At 40.8% G+C, this 17,013-nt stretch overlaps 1 protein-coding gene across 1 annotated transcript in view; it reads right to left on the bottom strand.

Annotated features, from left to right (window-relative positions):
• Positions 1-17,011, bottom strand: part of SETD3 (SET domain containing 3, actin histidine methyltransferase) — a 65,625-nt gene extending 48,614 nt beyond the window's left edge. Inside the window, exon 1 of the mRNA XM_027637660.1 lies at positions 16,931-17,011. The gene's annotated coding sequence lies outside the window, so the exon portion shown is untranslated. The remainder of the gene's footprint in view (positions 1-16,930) is intronic.
• Positions 17,012-17,013: the final 2 nt, after the last annotated feature.

The following is a 17,013-nucleotide window of genomic DNA, read 5'->3' as shown; positions in this document are numbered from 1 at the left end:
CAGCTGGGTTTGACAGAAAAAAAAAAAATCTATCCTAATGCATTGTAAAGACACCTACCTCTTGCAACCTTTGCTACAAAACTGTGAATATGGTCACAGTGCTGAGCAAACACTCTATTAATTTTCAAGCATTTAACTGTGTTAGGTTAAAAAAAATATCCAACATGGGTAGAATATATGAAGTCTGATTTCTTCTGGATATATATCTGCCTTTCTTTTCCAATGGCCTCAGAATCCCTGTAGGGCTCTGTTACCTTCTTCATCTCTTCTGAGACACCACGTTGCTTTCAGTTCCCACCCCACATGACCACACCAGACAGGCAGCATCTTCTTTTGCAGGTTTCGATATAACTGCACATGTTGGGCAAAAACATCAGCACACACGTTCACTAACTAACAAACAGACCAAGCAGATACTATTTTCAACACAGCTTTTTCTCTAGCAAAAGGGTCACCTCAACTTATTTGAGTTCTCCCACTGTCAAAGTCGATTGAAAGCATCCAAGTTGATGGGTGAAGCAGGAAGGACTGAGCAGCAAAGAGAACTCACATGGTCCTCTAAGCCTTATTTGCTTCAGCTATTCCTTTTTACTTTACACAATAGTAAAACAGCTACCCAAAAGTTTGCCGAGCTTTTACAACGCCAATCAAGTTAGGAATTCCCACAGCAAGAGCTATCCATCCAAGTTTAACTTTGCTTCAAGGACTCAGTATATTTCAATGCAGTATCTTAACACTGAATCTTCTTTAATTCAGATCCTTGTAGATGCTAATTACATTATGTTCTCATTATTACATAATAGTTCCCACTCCACACATCTACTTGGTACACACTAGCACAGAAGGCGAGGGATGCAGATCTAGAATCAGTATTAGAAGGACAGATACAGGTCAACAAGAGCAGACAAGGGGAAGATGAGGGAATTCTCAAGCCATGCAAAGAGCAAGGAGAGGTGAGTATAAGTAGGTGGTTGTGGGATATGTTCCTTGGCTTCATCGAGAGGGAGGACAGATGAGTGGGATGCACACAAACGAGGTTTGCAATTTTTTCTTCTAGTTTGATTGCCTAGATTAAGTCCTTTTCCCCTCTACTGCAGAGAAGGAAGTGTATCATCTCTTATATCAACATATGTTAAGAAGCCCAGGGTCTTAAGGGACAAGCTTAATGCCTCTAGGCAACTGACAGGAGTTCTCCAATCTGTATGTAGGAGAACACAATTTTACACTTGATATGACCAGTTTTACACAGAATGTGATCTTTTGCTTCCACTGATCAAGGTTTTTTTTTCTCTAAACTTGAATCTTATGGCTGTGGCTAAAAAGATAAATACATTCTATAGCAAATAGAAAGCATGAAATCAAGAAGTGTAAGAACAGTGTGGGTGGAGGAAGAGATCTGTGATCTTTAAGAAAAACTCAGCTTATACAGTTACAATGAATGCTATGTTTTCTTGTGAAAACCACCTACATCATGTCACTTGGAAACCACATTAACATTCTCATCACTCCTAAGGTATTAATCTAAATGTTCCCACTAAATAAATGACTAATTAGTTACTGATTCAATCCCTTTCCCTCCACCTCTCTCACCTTTGCTGTACTCTACCCCTTCTCTTCTTGCTATTAATTCTCTTCTACCACTACCCTTTCCTTTTTCTTCCATTTCCTCTATAAACTTGCCCCAAAAGCTGCACTAAATACAAATGTCATTGTAGTTCACTGTGTTTGTGTATTTTCTTCCTCCATTACGTTTCTGTTCTTCTGTTTAAGCTGCAAGTTCTTTTGGAAGTGGGACCTCCTGTGATTATAGAGGGGTTATAACAAGGAAGCCTTTTTTTTTTAAACAGGATCTGAAGCACTGCCATAACACTGATGACAATGCTGACAAAAATGACCTACAGAAAGCACTAATAAGATTAGTGATAGAAAAGCCCATATTGTTTCCACTTATGACTACATTCCACTTAAAATACAATGTAAATTTATGTTTCCCAAAACCTCCCTTAGCCATAACCCACACTATTTCCTTCCCTAAGAGTTAGCTTTGATATACTTGCTCCTTGTGGTAAGATACTGTTCAGAATCAGTCTAATGCACAGCACAACTAATACAGTTTGCCCTATGTTCTTCTGCTCTCCCAAAACAACTTGCACCCCTCAAATCCAGTTCATTCTTGCTAGTTAATAACCTGTACACTTTTTTCTATATAAAATATAAGGATCAGCACGCTTAGGTTTTCCATTTGAACATCAAGTAAAGAAAACCATCTCCAGCAGCAGCCCACATCTCCAGATACGCATTCTGCAGAAGGAGATCCTGGAACAAGAATATATTGGTTACACAGTGCCGTTTTCTTCCAGTTCCATCTTACAAGGTTCTGATTACCATTCCTCCCTCCTTTTCTAATGTCTGTTCCCTGGATTTAAGACTCCCTAAAGTCACAGGTCTTTCTCCCCAGTTTCTTAATTAAAAAAAACTTACCATATTCCCTCATATCTTCCCAACTCTGAAGAACTGTACTGAGTAACACCAACCATTTCCCAGAGGAATAGTGAGATCAGAACTTGCTCTGCTCTTTTTCTTTTTAAAGTCTACAGTTTTCATCCTTATCTTAGCCTTCTTTATTTCTCTTCTCCCCTCACCCTGTCTTTTACCAGAGGAAAAGTAACAGTGACAGTAATCAAAAGCAGGTAGAGACCTACAGGAAAAGCATGACAGAGGGATTTTTCTCCAGTACATTCACCCTGTTTCTTGTGGCCCAAGCTGCAACGTTGCAAGCTTCTCTTCTTCTTGAGGCCTGTGAAGTTACCCAGGTCAGCTTCTCCTACTTCATGCACAAACTCACTTTTATTTTCATTTCAAAAACCTGTACATTTCCTCTCTCAGGTAAAGCAAATGAAATAGGTTGTCACCTTCCCTTCTTAACAAGAACAGTATTCCTGAGATAAGCTTTCCATAAGCCTCAAGTTTTTTGATTCTGATATTTACTTCCCACACCTTTTCTCTTCTTTCACCATCAGTTAGCAGATGGATTTTATGGTCTTCAGGAGGTAGGTACCTTTACCTGTCTACAGTCTCTGGGCTACTTGCTTCTCCTAAACATCTATTTTCTTCAAGGAATCTACCAAGCCAGTTGTTGTAAGCTTTGCTGTTTTTTAAAGTAGACAGTGTCATATGAAAAGTACAATCATCTAAATAAATGCAACTGGTTATGAATAAATTCTTAAACATTGAATGAGTAAACAACCAAAGGGGAAAAAAAAAAAAAGACTGATACTGAAAATGTCTCTCTAGCTTTCACTAATGAAAAGAATGTACTGGCAAAAAAAAAAAAATCATTAGAAATATATGCCTATATTCTTAATGCTTCCAAATGAATGCTTTGTTTCTTCTCCTATGGGATGGGTTATACAGTTACAGTATATGCATCTGTTACTGCTTTAAAAACAGTTACCATCAACTAAGTAAATAAAAAGAACATTGTCAGATTACACTTTTGCCCTTGTACTTATTCAGAAAAATCCAGTTCTTGCAAGCCATCTGTTTTTCAATAAGATCATCTTTTTACTTAATTCTACAGCTGGGCTGTTTTCTAAGGCATAAGACATGATTGACTTGTGTTTCAATACACCCAGATGTAAAATACATTCTTAATGTTTGTGAGAACACTAGTTACATGTTTTATCCTGGAAGAGCTGTGACACTGTAATCCCAGAAGAAACACCCTCAACATATACAAGAAACTTGGAAAAAATTTTGGTCTACAAAACATGTAAGATTAGGTGTTGTCAAGATCTACCCTCCCAATGCTCACATAAGGCAAATTCACAAATGGTGAAACTGTAAATATGGAAATGTTAATACGGTCCAAAATCTTTATTAGCCAGTATGTCATAGCTACACAAGACTTACAGTTAGAAAGTTACCTTGGTTTTACCTGTTATCCTGTACACATACATACTACAAAATGCTTAGTTAAAAATATTCATATGCTAAGACATGAACTAGTAACCACACACTACCTCTGCTGTACTTAAACTGATTTGTAAAGATCTAAATATTCCATAAATTTCCAAAATAGCTCCTGTGATGGCTTAATGCAAGCTGTTGTGTTTCCCACTGCAATGTGCCAACGAGGCTCAAAATCACTTTAGCACATCATTTCAGTGACTCCTTGACCCATGCAAGCAGTGTCTTCATGTAAACCAAAGTGTCAACGATGACTTATGAGATCAAGAACTGAGACCTTCTATCACCATTTCCTGTATTTTGCTCGGAGTCAGGCTAAGCGACAACACTAAGAAAATTAGTCCCTGACGATGACTATGAAGGCAGGAGTTAAAGTTCAGCAATACTCTGTTAACAGAGGTGCAACAAAACACTGTAGCACTCATTACATTGCCCAGAGTGAACAACTAAGAGTGGAAGTTCTGTCCCCATTCAAGACAGCTCACATACTTCAAAACTTTCACAAGGCCTTGCATGCAATTACAAACTTTAGGATGATAGTATCCAAGTACACATTTCCATGGGAATTGATTTTAACTCAAAAAGTACATGATGCATGGCTCACTGCAACTGTCTCTCGGTCACTAAGAATCATAGCAATTTTAACCACCAAAAAAGAGGTGAAAGAACTTCTAACAAAAAGTTGATCCACTCCTCTATTTCTGTTAATGGGGGAAAAAAAAAAAAAGGTATGCGTTTGTAGCATCAGAATTTTTTATTATTACTAAATTCTGTAGGATGCACAGAAAAGACTGATGCATATTGATACATATCACTATATACTTATTGTACCTGCTTCATATAAAACCTAGAGCAGAAGAAACAGAGTCTGCCTGAATAGTTAAAAAAAAAAATCTTGGGTAACACTGCATAGGTTCTTAAGTCCTTTTTTAATTGCACTATAGTCAATGGCATAAATAATACAAAACTAGGCAATAACATATTTTCCAATTAACTGGACTGTCTTCAAGGAAGAGATTTAAAGCTGAAGACACTTAATGCCAAGGACTACTGTTTAATTGCAACAATAATTCCACCTAAGTGGAATGCCCTCAAGCAACCTAGTAGCAATTGGGCCCATGATTATTGCTATGCACTGAAAAATTCTCCTATCAGTTCTGCTTAGTTTTTGTCTTAACACCTTTGACTCCTCTCATTTTCTACACATACTGCGATTCCAATATGATTTACTATTGCCTCCTGGGCTGCTCCTTTCCAATCAGATAATTATGTAGGACCATCATACTAAAAAACCCATATCTCCAATCTCAGCATAGGCAGCAGATCTGTAAAAGGGATGGCCACAGTCCCTGGGCCCTTCTAATGTAATTAATTCCCATGTTGAAGTTAGTCCTCCAAGCAGCCAGGTGATGCAGATGTAACTGTACATCAGATACACCACATCCCTTTCATTTAAAAGAACTTCCTACCCACAAAGTCCTTGCAATATGTACACAAAGTGGCAAGAAACCTCTTGCAAATCATCATGAAAAGGAGGAAAGGAAGATGATATCTACAGCAGAAAACAAGTTTCTACAAGCTTTAAGACCTGTTCTGTGCTACATGGCAACATAAGCAATTCTTGCTCTCAAAACAAGTTTTCATTATACATTCATGACTTGTAACAACTTAAATTGGCTGAATGTTTCAATACCACTGCTGGAACCAAAAAACCACTTAAGTACCTATATTTGGACACTGAACTGACACTACCCAGTGTGCACAATTAAACTGTGCTTGAAATTATAGATATCTGAATTCAGCTACAGTTTTGTGTTGCTTCCTGGAACACCCTGTTCTTACGGAAGGGAATCTAAGCAGTTTTAAAGTAACTGCTGTATTTTTCTCCAGCTATGAGTGAAGCACAGCTGTTCCATCAAGCTTCTGCAGCAGATGAATGCCTTAAAGATGTAGTCAGAGGTGGTACTGCTGGCACTTCACCCTGACCAGCAGTCTTAGGATCACTATCAGACCACAACAAACAAAACATCTGGATGGTCCAGAAGTGCCTATTCAATGCCCAGGGCTTCCAGGAACTGTAGCACAAAGTGTGAACCAGGAAAAGGTAAGTTTGGAGAATTCCAGTGGATATTTGCGTACCTTTTCTTAACCTTTCAAAGACATGTGGGGATATCTACACCAGTTAATGTGCTTGGTCCTAAATTATATTGTGTGCCTTGTGTAGTTCTGAAAGACACCTGACAGCTCATGTTGAAATAGGACTGAGTTCATGGTCACAGAGAAGAAAAAAGTTTGGAGTGGCAGTGCACCTCCGTGGGAGTGTGCTGTACTTTTACCCAATCAGATGGTACACCTGCCTGCCTTCCTGCTCTGGGTGCAGTGTGACATCAGCCAGTTATATAAATTTATATAAAAATGTATTACTGGACATTCGTGGAAACAATGAATGAGCATTACTATAATTCATTCCACATGTACCCATGGGAAGTTTGAGGATAACTGAGTGCTTTGTTATATGGTAAGGTCATACAATGGTTGCCAATGTATAAATTGTTGCAGTGCACAGATTTACTGCAATGCAAGTGGTAAGAAGTACTCTGGGGATGCTCTTTAATAGCTTAAGAGAAACATTTTACCAATAAATTTATTACAGAGCTGCTTTATTTTGCTGAGAGAGATCACAGCCCTCAAGCCCAGTTACAACTACACTTCAAGCCACTGTGATTTTATTGTCCTTAGAAAACACCATGGCAGACCAAGCACTCCACATTTCTAAATCCCAAAAGAATACTGTTTTGACAGTTGGGTGAGGAACTTCTGACAACATTTAAATGCTTTGCACATTGCAAAAAAAAGAACTTAAGAAGCTTCTGGTATGAATGCCTTATAAGTGATGTAATTGAAGGTTTAGCAACTGTTGGAAAGTCTTCCAAACCCACTACCCTTAAGCCCCCTCCTTAGCTAGTGGTTAAAAGGGTGACTATTCTAAAAAGTGTGCCTAGAAGTTTCAGGTGAAATACCAGCAGTTTTTTGATCTTTTTATTCTAGGCCTCAAAAGCAAATTAGCATATTCTTTAAAGCCCCTTTACATCTCATGGTATTCACAGTTGGCATCTTGAGCCCTTACAGTCCCCTCCATGTTTAACTCAAACGCTGCAATGGTTTGAAATAAGGAAGCTTTCAACATGGACATTTACTGGACTCTCAGGAACAAGAAAGATGCAGCAATATTAAGTGTTACATGGCTTCAGATTTTGATAAAGTAATAACTGAAGTGTATGTAGACCACAAGGTACTGTAAACTTTTCAGAAGAACGATGGTAGAACTGCTTGGTAGAACTTTTTTGTATGCTTGCAGGTGACAACATAGACCAAAGCAGAAACATTACACACATTACAGAGGAAGTACAGGGCCCACATTAGTTCCAAAACACATCTAGGAAGGTCACACAACTTTCTGAACAAACCCCTCCTCTTCATATTAAGGCAGAAAGATTGACCAGCACGTTTTCACAAGATAACTGCCTCTAGTATACTAATACATTGTTAACACGCCTGCTGAAAATGTTTTCCAGTCCTAATTTGATGCAAACCCTAGCCCTGTCACCAACCTATCCCTTTGACCCCTAGGCATGCACTGAAACCCAGAGTAGAACTGACCAGACCCTACAAGCAGTATTCCAAAATGTTCAGATAAGGAGCTGCAATGATTTCTGTAGTCCCTCTGAGAACCTCTACAAAGCCTGAGTTTGTCTTGCCCCTGACCCCTCCAAACCCAGACTTCAATGTTGTTATTTCTAAGTATCTGCATTCCTAGTTCCCTGGGGCTATCTCACTCCTGCACAACCAGCAAAGATAAACCACTTGCAGCAGATTCCAGCAGTTAGGACTTCAACAGTCCCAGGTTTCTGGAGGCTCAGCACCTTCCATCTCATCTGAGATGTGCATGGCTTCCTGAGCTGCAGCAAGGAGCCACAGTTCAAACAGCAGCCTTAAGGACTCCTACCACAGCAAGAGCCCATCTGCCTCACCAGGAACACCACCATGTCTTCTGCAGTAAAGGACCACAAACTAGACATTGCATTAACCAACAAGTCACACCTGCAAGATGAAATTTCTATCCATCAGCCCAAAATGAAAATTTGTTCCTACCAAATATCATCTCAAGAACAAGGGGAAAAGCAGCAGCATGACTCCTGACAAGACTGGCTGTTAGTGTTATTACGATTCCCAGTTCTTGTAGCTGAGTTTCCTGCTTCCACAGATAGAACCATTATCTACTAGTCTGGCAAATTTGTAGATAGAGAAAACTTCCACTCAGACCAAGTAGTTCTTCCTTAAAGAGGACAAAGGACAGAACTGAATACAAATGTCATGACTATTGCAGCGAAGCCGCTCCTGACACCTTGCTGCAGGTGATGACTGGTAAATCTCTATCCAGAGAAAAATGCACTCTGGGAGCAACAGTACTTTCCAAAACTAGACTGCTCATGTCCTATGCCTTAGGCCAATGTGTCACATACTGTCAGGACAGAAGTCTGCAGAAATGTGCTCAAACCAGCTTTTTGTTATTAACCTGATCTGCCATTTGAGAGTTTTCTGGAAAAGATACAACTTTATCTTTACAGAAGGTAAAATGTTCCTCAAAGTTGCACAGAATTTTGCTTTCTTGGGAGTGCAACAGTAAAGCCTTGGTAAAACAAACAGAAGTGGTATCACTGCATTACCTTCCCACTTTCAAATTCTGCATATGCCATACTTTTAAGTCCACAATCACTGTTTACTAAAGTTTGCAAAGTTTTTGGCTGTTCATATCATTGTATGAAACTCTACCCATGCATCCAAACCACTTGCAGAGACCAACTCCAAGATATTACAAAACAGAGCAAGCAGTTATTGTATTAGTCTATTTCATTTTTGTCTTCTAAATGACCAAACTTAAAGTGCAATGGGCCAGTTTTTCATATTCAGGCATGAATTCAAAGACTCAAGAAGCACAAGAAACAGGTTATACAGGCCAGGCATCCTACAGTGACAGAAGGAAATTACAACAGTATGTCATTGTCTTGAAAGCAGGAACTCTATTTTCTAATAGAGCATTGACAAATGCAAAAATTGTAATTTCATGAGCCCTTACAGAGCTCACTATTATTCCAAAGCATCAGCTGAGAGCAAAGTGAGAAATAACTTCTTGAATGCTGACTTTTGGAAAAAGGGGCAGAGAACAGATACAATCTGAATCTGACAACCACATGAAAATCCAACAGTCATTTTCTGTAACTGTTTTACAGTTTTATCAGTGTACTCACTGAATCAGCACACAAAGCTTCTCAAACTGGTCTGACAACATCCATTTTACTTGCTCCTGACTGACAGAATCAGGTGCAGCATACTCCAGAGGGAGCAGATGCTTCTCTATTTTAAGGAGAGTTAACATATTAATATGGTATCAATGCAACTCTGCTTAGCAAAGGGGAAGATAAAATGTTGTAGGTGGTCATCCAAAGTAGCCAACCATTTCTTTCTTCACCAGCCAACTCTTACTACTTTCTGCAAGTCTAAAAATACTATTCCAGTACCCAAAGTTTCTTGAGCAAAGACATTCACCCAAACACAGCTCAGCTTCCTGCTGAGTTCCGCTTCATGTGAAAAAGGCAGCTTCCAAAGAAAAGATTATCCCGTTGCAAGATCACTGATACACATACGACAGCCTGCAAACATTAACACATAGCAGGGATATCCAAACCCAAGCACTGTTACCCTCCACAGTGAGCAGTAGTTATAAAAGGGCTGAGGGATTACAGAGGTTATCAATGGAGAACCACAAGACTGTTGAAATTATACATTCACCAGTTTCCTGAATCCTAGCAGCTCTAACCAAGCCACCGGGAAGCTCACAGACCGCCCAGATGCCATGGTCTGTACAAGGCAGTGGAGTATTGACTCTGAAGGTTGTGAGCCTATTTTGAAAAGTCAGCTTTGTTGTTTGTAAAAACCTAAAATCTGGACAAATGAGTCACAGGCTTTTAGATACAGGCCAGTAGCTATTTCTTAATAACATTTCCACAAGAAAGAAACTATGCAGATGCATTAAAGACATGCTTTCGAGTCAAGCGTCCAATTGGCAAAACTGAATAAATAAACCTGCAAATATCTGCAGGGCACCAGCAAAGACTGGAAGATCTGAAAATTTTATCGCTAGTTTTGAAGAATTAAGAAAAACAACTTTATGAATATTGGTATCAACCTCTATCCCACTCTCAATAGTCAATGGAAGAGCATATTGGCGACAATTCATTATAGCCCAGTGAAAGTCTGGAAAAGCAAAAACAGAAAAAGGTGTGGTGACTATCAGAGCAGTAAAACAGAAGCATTTTGACATAAATCCTGAAATGTTGTCTCTACAGGTATCAAAAACATAACAAAACCATCTATATGCCTAAACACTTATCTTCGGATGATAGTTTTCAAAACGATAAATCATATTCTGCTGCATTTAGGGGAGAAAAAGTAACATCAGATGCTCCAACAAATCTTGTATAGCTTCCTGGAACCAGAAATTTGATGCAAGAGAATAACTTGGTATTTATTCATTCAGGTATCTGTTCATTGTTTCACAAAATATGCTCTAGTGGCTTACTACTTTCACCTCTTTTAAGAGTACATAATTGAAAACTGAAAGATGGAAAGAAAGTTATTCTGCTACTACTCCACCATTTTTAACATCTTAAGAGGAAAGATTTAAATGATCACTTCCTCAGGAAATGATCTCAGGAATGCTCCTATGTGCAGGATGTTAAGTGAAGATGGCCAGAGGTCTGCACGAATGGACAAGATACTCCTGACAAAACTCAAAGAAACAGAACGGGTGGAAGCAGGGTCAGGTTACTCAGGAGATGTCAAGACACTCTGACCATGCAGGGTAGGGGACAGGAAAGCTAAAGCCCATTTGGAGTTGAATCTGGCAAGGGACATAAAGTACAAAAAAGACAGTAAGAACAGCTTCTACAGGTGCATCAGGAGCTAAAGGAAGACCAGGCAAGGTGTGAGCCTGCTATTGAATGGGGACAGGGGACCTGGTGACAAAGGAGACAGAAAAAGGACTTTGGTATTCTGTTTTCTTCAATAAGACGTGCCTTCAGGAACCCCAGGCCCTGAGACCTGGTGTAAGGAAGACTTATCCTCAGTGAAAAAGGGTCAGGAAAATAAACATTTAAACTTTAAAAGAAAACCCTCACATTGAAAAGGACCACTGGAGACTGACTTGTTCAAACCATGGAGACTCGGTCACCAGCCAGGGCTTAACTAAAAAAGTGTTTTCTGATGCTCAGAGGGAACATCCTCTGTTTCAGTCACCTCTTGTCACTGGGCAGCCCTGAGAAAAGCCTGGTTCTGCCTTCCCTGCAGTCTCCTTATCGGGTATTTATACACACTGAGAAGACCCTGCTGAGCTTCTTTATTCTCGGTTGAACAGTCTCAGCTCCCTCAGCCTTTCTTCATATGAGCAAAGTCCCTTAACCATTTTGGTGGCCCTCTACAGGAGCCTCTTCAGTAACTCCACCTCCTTCACACTGGGAAGCTCAGATCTGGACACTGCACTCCAGATGTGGCCTCACCAGTGCTGAGTGGAAGGAAGGTGTTAAAGCAAGTAAACTTCAAAGCCATTCCCGTACAAATGAAGGGCAGGGTGACTGGGAATAGTCAGCATGGATTTATGAAGGGGAAGCCGTGCCTGACCAACACTGTAACCTTGATGGGAGAGCAGTGGATGCTGTTCACCTCCACGTGAGTAAGGCCTTTGACAAGGCCTTGACATCTACCATCACATACTCATAGACAATCTGATGAATTACCAACTGAATAAGTGGACAGTGAGGTGCACTGAAAACTGCCAGCACTGCTGGGTTCAAGAGGTTGTGGTGAATGGCACAAAGTTCAGCCAGAGGCCAGTCACACAGGCATTAATACTGAGACTAACACTGATTATCACCCTCACAGATGACCTGAACAGGGGGACAAAGTATACACACAGATTCACAAATTATATAATTGCAGACACTAAGACACTGTTTACTTGAATTACCTAGAGGCAAAACTGTAAAACCAGATCTTTCAGAAGTCCTTGTTAGAAATATTTTAATGTAAAAGTTTTTAAATGCAAAAGCTTCTTCTCTCAGTTCCTGAAGTTATTATGTGGCTACATCTATAAACTCTGTCATCAGATAAAGATAACTAAGTACCTCCAAGAGTGGCCATAAAGACAATTAATCGAACTCCCAGAGGACCTGGCGCAGGCAGGAAACAACTTCATGCTTGGTTGGCACCAACCCCTCCCCACAAAGTAACTCATATTCCCTTAACTTACCATCAGAATGGGCACACTGAGAAAGACTCGGCATATGGAAGGTTCCATGGAACCATCAACACAGGTTCCATGGAAGTAGAAACCCACACATCACATCCTCTGCCTGCTCTACTAAAACACTACATGAAAACTTTAGGCAGTGGTGCCATAAAGCATTAAAGGCAAAGCAAGATTCTGCTACATTTATTAACTAAGAAATACAGGCAGCATTTGCAATGTAAGAGTTTTACTGAAATAATTCCATCACTATTTTTGATGTCCTAAAATATATACAAGCATATAAAAAGCACAATCTACAAACTGATCTGCATGCAAAAAGCTAGAATCAGACTGCTGACACAAGAGCCCCAGAGATGGACTCCTCTCCTTTCAGTACAGGTTATCACACTCTTAACAGAAACAATGAAAAAGGAACTAAATAGAACTGATAGAGTTTACAGTCCATCTTCAGTCACAAAAACAATTTTGGCCTATATTAAAACACTGGCAGAAAACCATGGTGTTCAAGCACTGCTGTTCAGGTACTTCCAGAACAAGTCAGGCAATTCAATCAGAGATATTGGGAATATATCCAAGAATAAAATAAGCCAGGAAGTAGATACTTTTCTATCATCCCTCAATATATAGCAGCCTTTAGCATCAGGCTCAACAAATCCTCTTGAAAAGTAAAAATCCTTCTCTCAAATTAGAAGTTATACTGTATTTTGATACTTAATAGGACATTAGCAGCTACATTCTCAGAAACATGCCTTTTCCTTTATTTCTGCCTTGTGCTTTACCTACATCTGGCCAATTTCAGGGCATGCAAACACCTGTTTGCATGTACTCACTGGAGATAAAACTGATCTCAAGCAGTCATTCCCACCTCTGCATGCTTCAGCCCAGGCTAGAAATGCAGGTGGAATTCTCTCTGAAGTGACAAGTCTGGGATCTGTTACCAGGCCAGAGCAGTAGAATTGAAATGGAAGACTACAGCCCTAATTCTTCCTTATTTCAAAGAAAGAAAAAGCATTAGCAGACTTGCTGAACAGTATGGGAAGTGGTAAAGGACAGACAGGGGTAGATGGAGCAACTGGAATAAGTCCTTTGGTAGAAGAGATGCAAGCAAGAGCCAATGTAGGGCAGAGCAGCTAAAAACAGAAAAAGGGAGCAGAGAAGGTTACAGCAGAGGAAGGGCAAGTGCAAAAATGCAAAGCAATGTTAAAGCACACTTGGGCATGAACTTGCTTCTTAATTACTACAAACAAGCCTCTTCAAAGTCTACCTCCAAATACACAAGACTAAAGCCAGACAGCACTAACGGGGTCTTTTTATAAGCAATGAACTCCTGCTGTACTTTCAGATTTGAGAGATCCTTTCTTACATTTCACACTTAGTAGTCTAGGTTAAAACATTATTAGGCATATAAAACCAAACTTAGAAAACTGAAGTGTCTCTAAGTTAGCTGGCAAAGGATGGTCAGAGTCAAACTAATAATCCTGTTTGCTATAACAAGCTGTACCACCACAGGTTTGCCAACATGAGCACAAGCCTAAAGCATATGGAAAAGAGGGGAGACTGAACCACTGCTGTATACCCTGCATACATCTCTCCTGCAAAGGACAAACTTCGCTAATCTCATTTTTGTTTCAGGTTAAGGAAAGAATGATGGTAGACAAATATTGCTGTGTTACTGAGACGAAGCCAAACCTACAAAATAATATCAAAAGAAGTTATTAAAATTAGCTAAATGTTTATTTGGTGCACTTAAAAAAAGCACCAACTCCAAAAAATATAACTAATTGCTGGGAATCAAATTCCAGAAGATCTACTCTTATAATTAGAATTAAAAAAAAACAACCATGTTTTGACAATATTCTTATTTGGGATGCTCGAGATACTCCTAATCTGCCAAAAAAATTAAGTACTGTCATTTTGACATTATTTCCCCCCACCCATTTGAACCTAGCTAGATACTAAATACAAGACTGCCTCATGAATTAAATATAAACTTCTGGTAAGAAATTATTAATTTGAAGGTAACACAAAATGCTGAAGGGCAAAGAAAAATGGCCACATCCAAGAGAACAGCTCAAAGAAATGTATTTCTTAAATCACTTTTATCAGCTTGCTAATTCTGAACTATTATATTATTTACTACAGGATTGTCCCTATGTCCCTTCACCTTCCATGAAAGCTCTCTTAGGCACAAAGGGTGCTTCTTACTATAAACACCTCATTGATCTTCTAAGGGAAGATAGTTTACTAACTGCTCCACAGGAAACAAGCTCTTTCTTAATGATTAATAACTCCCCTGTCTCTCTCTTGAGCCAGCTCCTCAGACAGCTATTTGACCAGGAAAGAAAAAATATTTATTCTTTGTAGAAAAGAAGCTGTTAAACTCTACCACTTTGTCAAACCACTTTTGTCATTTCATTTCTTAGCTTGAGTTTTGCTCCTCTGGAAGACTCCCATAAACTTTTTTTTCTCTTAATTCCTTTTGAGTAGAATTAAAACCCCTTCTGTACTGTTTTTATTTACATGTTCCTAAATATGTTCTTAATTTAGGAAATATTAACTTCTCTGTATAAAATATAACTCCTCATTGAGAAGAAAGCAAAGACACATTGACTTCAGCCACCAGCATGGTCAGACTTAACAGAATCCCCCAGGCCTCCAAAAGCTCTCAGTGCTTAAGCCACAGGCATCGTGAGGTCTCCTTTAAAAAGCACTATGACAGTCTGAAAAGATACAGATCACCCAAGATCTCCAGTACCCTTAAAGTGCCTCTTTCCTTTTCAAAGAGCAAACCCTAGAACGCTGAAACCACCCAATTCATCAGTTGAGCTACATGATCAGCACAACTATGATGTATTACAGAGATACAGTAGACATGTCTAAATAGATTATATTTATTACAATAAAAATATCATCCAGATGTACATTTCTGCATGCAGAGAGGCGTTATATGGTTTGTTTTTAATTTATGTTACATACCAAAATCGGAAGTCTATTGCATCTGACTTCAACTAGAGACCAGGTCATCTCTAGGAACAGTGACATCCAGATTACAAATGATTCCAGGGTTTGTGGCATTTCTCCCTCCAAAACCCTAAATCTCTTTCTTGGCACACCATGCCAAGAATGTATTTTCAACTGTGCTTCAATATATACTTCAATCCAGCCTGCTAAACATAACCGTAAACTTTATTAAAGCACAAGTTGGCACGCTTGAATCTCTACCATATTAAATTACTTAATTGAGCAAACATATCAGGAAACACTCCCGCCTTCATGCTCATCACGCCTTTCCCTCTAACAACTTGCACGCTGGTTTACTATTTTATACCAGGAACCTGATAGCGGACACACAGAATGCCGCAGCTGTTTACTCACTTACAAAATACTTACATTTCACTGTTGTGAGTTACGAGCTCACAACAACTGAGAGCAAAAAAACACTTGTGAGACATTGAGCTAACATTTGTAGCAATTGTCACAGAACAAAGCTGTCAATCGAAGAGACAGGTGCTTGCTTACATTACATGCACTTAGAACAGTCAAAGACAATTCGCTTTCTACTTGATCTCATGAGCAAGCTTAGGTCCCATGGACAAGTCCACCCAGAAGAGGAGACACGCCGCTTAGGGGAAGAGCAGCATTCAACTAAGCTGTGAGAGACAACTTCCAAAAGGAAGAACAGAGCTTATCCTGATGGCTGAACATCCCCTTATGGCAAAAAATCATGCAACAAATTCAAAATTTAGGAAGTTGCCAAGATCTAAAGGCAAGGCAAAGCCTCAGCTTAAGCAACTCTAACCAAGTGCTGCTGCATAAGAAGGAAGAGGAAGGAGGGTTCCTGAGATGGGCCATCTCAGCAGCTCTTGTGGCAATAGGGGAAGCCTAGAACACCGAGGTTGTTTTAGGAGTAACGCCCCTGCAGGATGAACAGTTTAGATGATTTACTGTAATTTTAAACCCCACCTTTTTTCCTCCAAAGGCTTAACCCCATTACTAAAGCAGGCTGCAGACAGGGCGAGAAAGGAAAGGAACCAGAGCACTCCTCTCCCGACAGAGGAGCCACACACTGAGTCAGACCCCAGCGCTGCAAGCACGGGAGCCTCTCCGGGAAGCTGGACTAGGAGTAGGGATCATTCAAAACGTGTCACACACCAAAAAAAAGAAAAAAAAAAAAGAATTACATCACGGGGAAAGCAGCTTTAAGCCATTTGTTTTACTCTGGTCTCTGACCAGCCTCCGGGAGGGGCGCGGGGATGGGGCCAGGGAAGCGCCAGTGCCACCGCCTCGCTCACTTTAACCCCGCGGAGGCCGGGCTGGAACGCGCCGGGGGCCCCTCAGCCCCTCGGGCCGGGCGGGGGGAACGCCACGGCGAGCGGGGCCGGGACTGCGCTGCGGGGCCCCGGGGAAGGCGGGGAGGCCCGGCCCGGCCCCAGCCCTGCCCCGCGGGGGAAGGCGGGGGCGGCGGGAGGGGGTGTCCGGGAAAAGCGGCGCCTCCCGCGGGGTGAGGTCGCGCCGGGTGGGCTGAGGGGAAGGGCGCGGGCCCAGGCGGGGCTCTGGGCTCGGGCAGGACAGGGGGCCCGGCCGGCCCGGCCTTACCTCCCTCCCTGCGGCGGGCGCTCCCGCGGGGCCGAGGCGGCGGCGCGGCCCGAGGAGGCTCAGCCCGAGCCCCGCCGGACGCG

This window comes from Corapipo altera, unplaced genomic scaffold (genome assembly GCF_003945725.1).
Source record: "Corapipo altera isolate COAL_440 unplaced genomic scaffold, ASM394572v1 23, whole genome shotgun sequence".
NCBI lineage: Eukaryota > Metazoa > Chordata > Aves > Passeriformes > Pipridae > Corapipo > Corapipo altera.
Note: the sequence above shows the minus strand (reverse complement) of the source record. Positions and strands in the feature narration are given on the sequence as shown.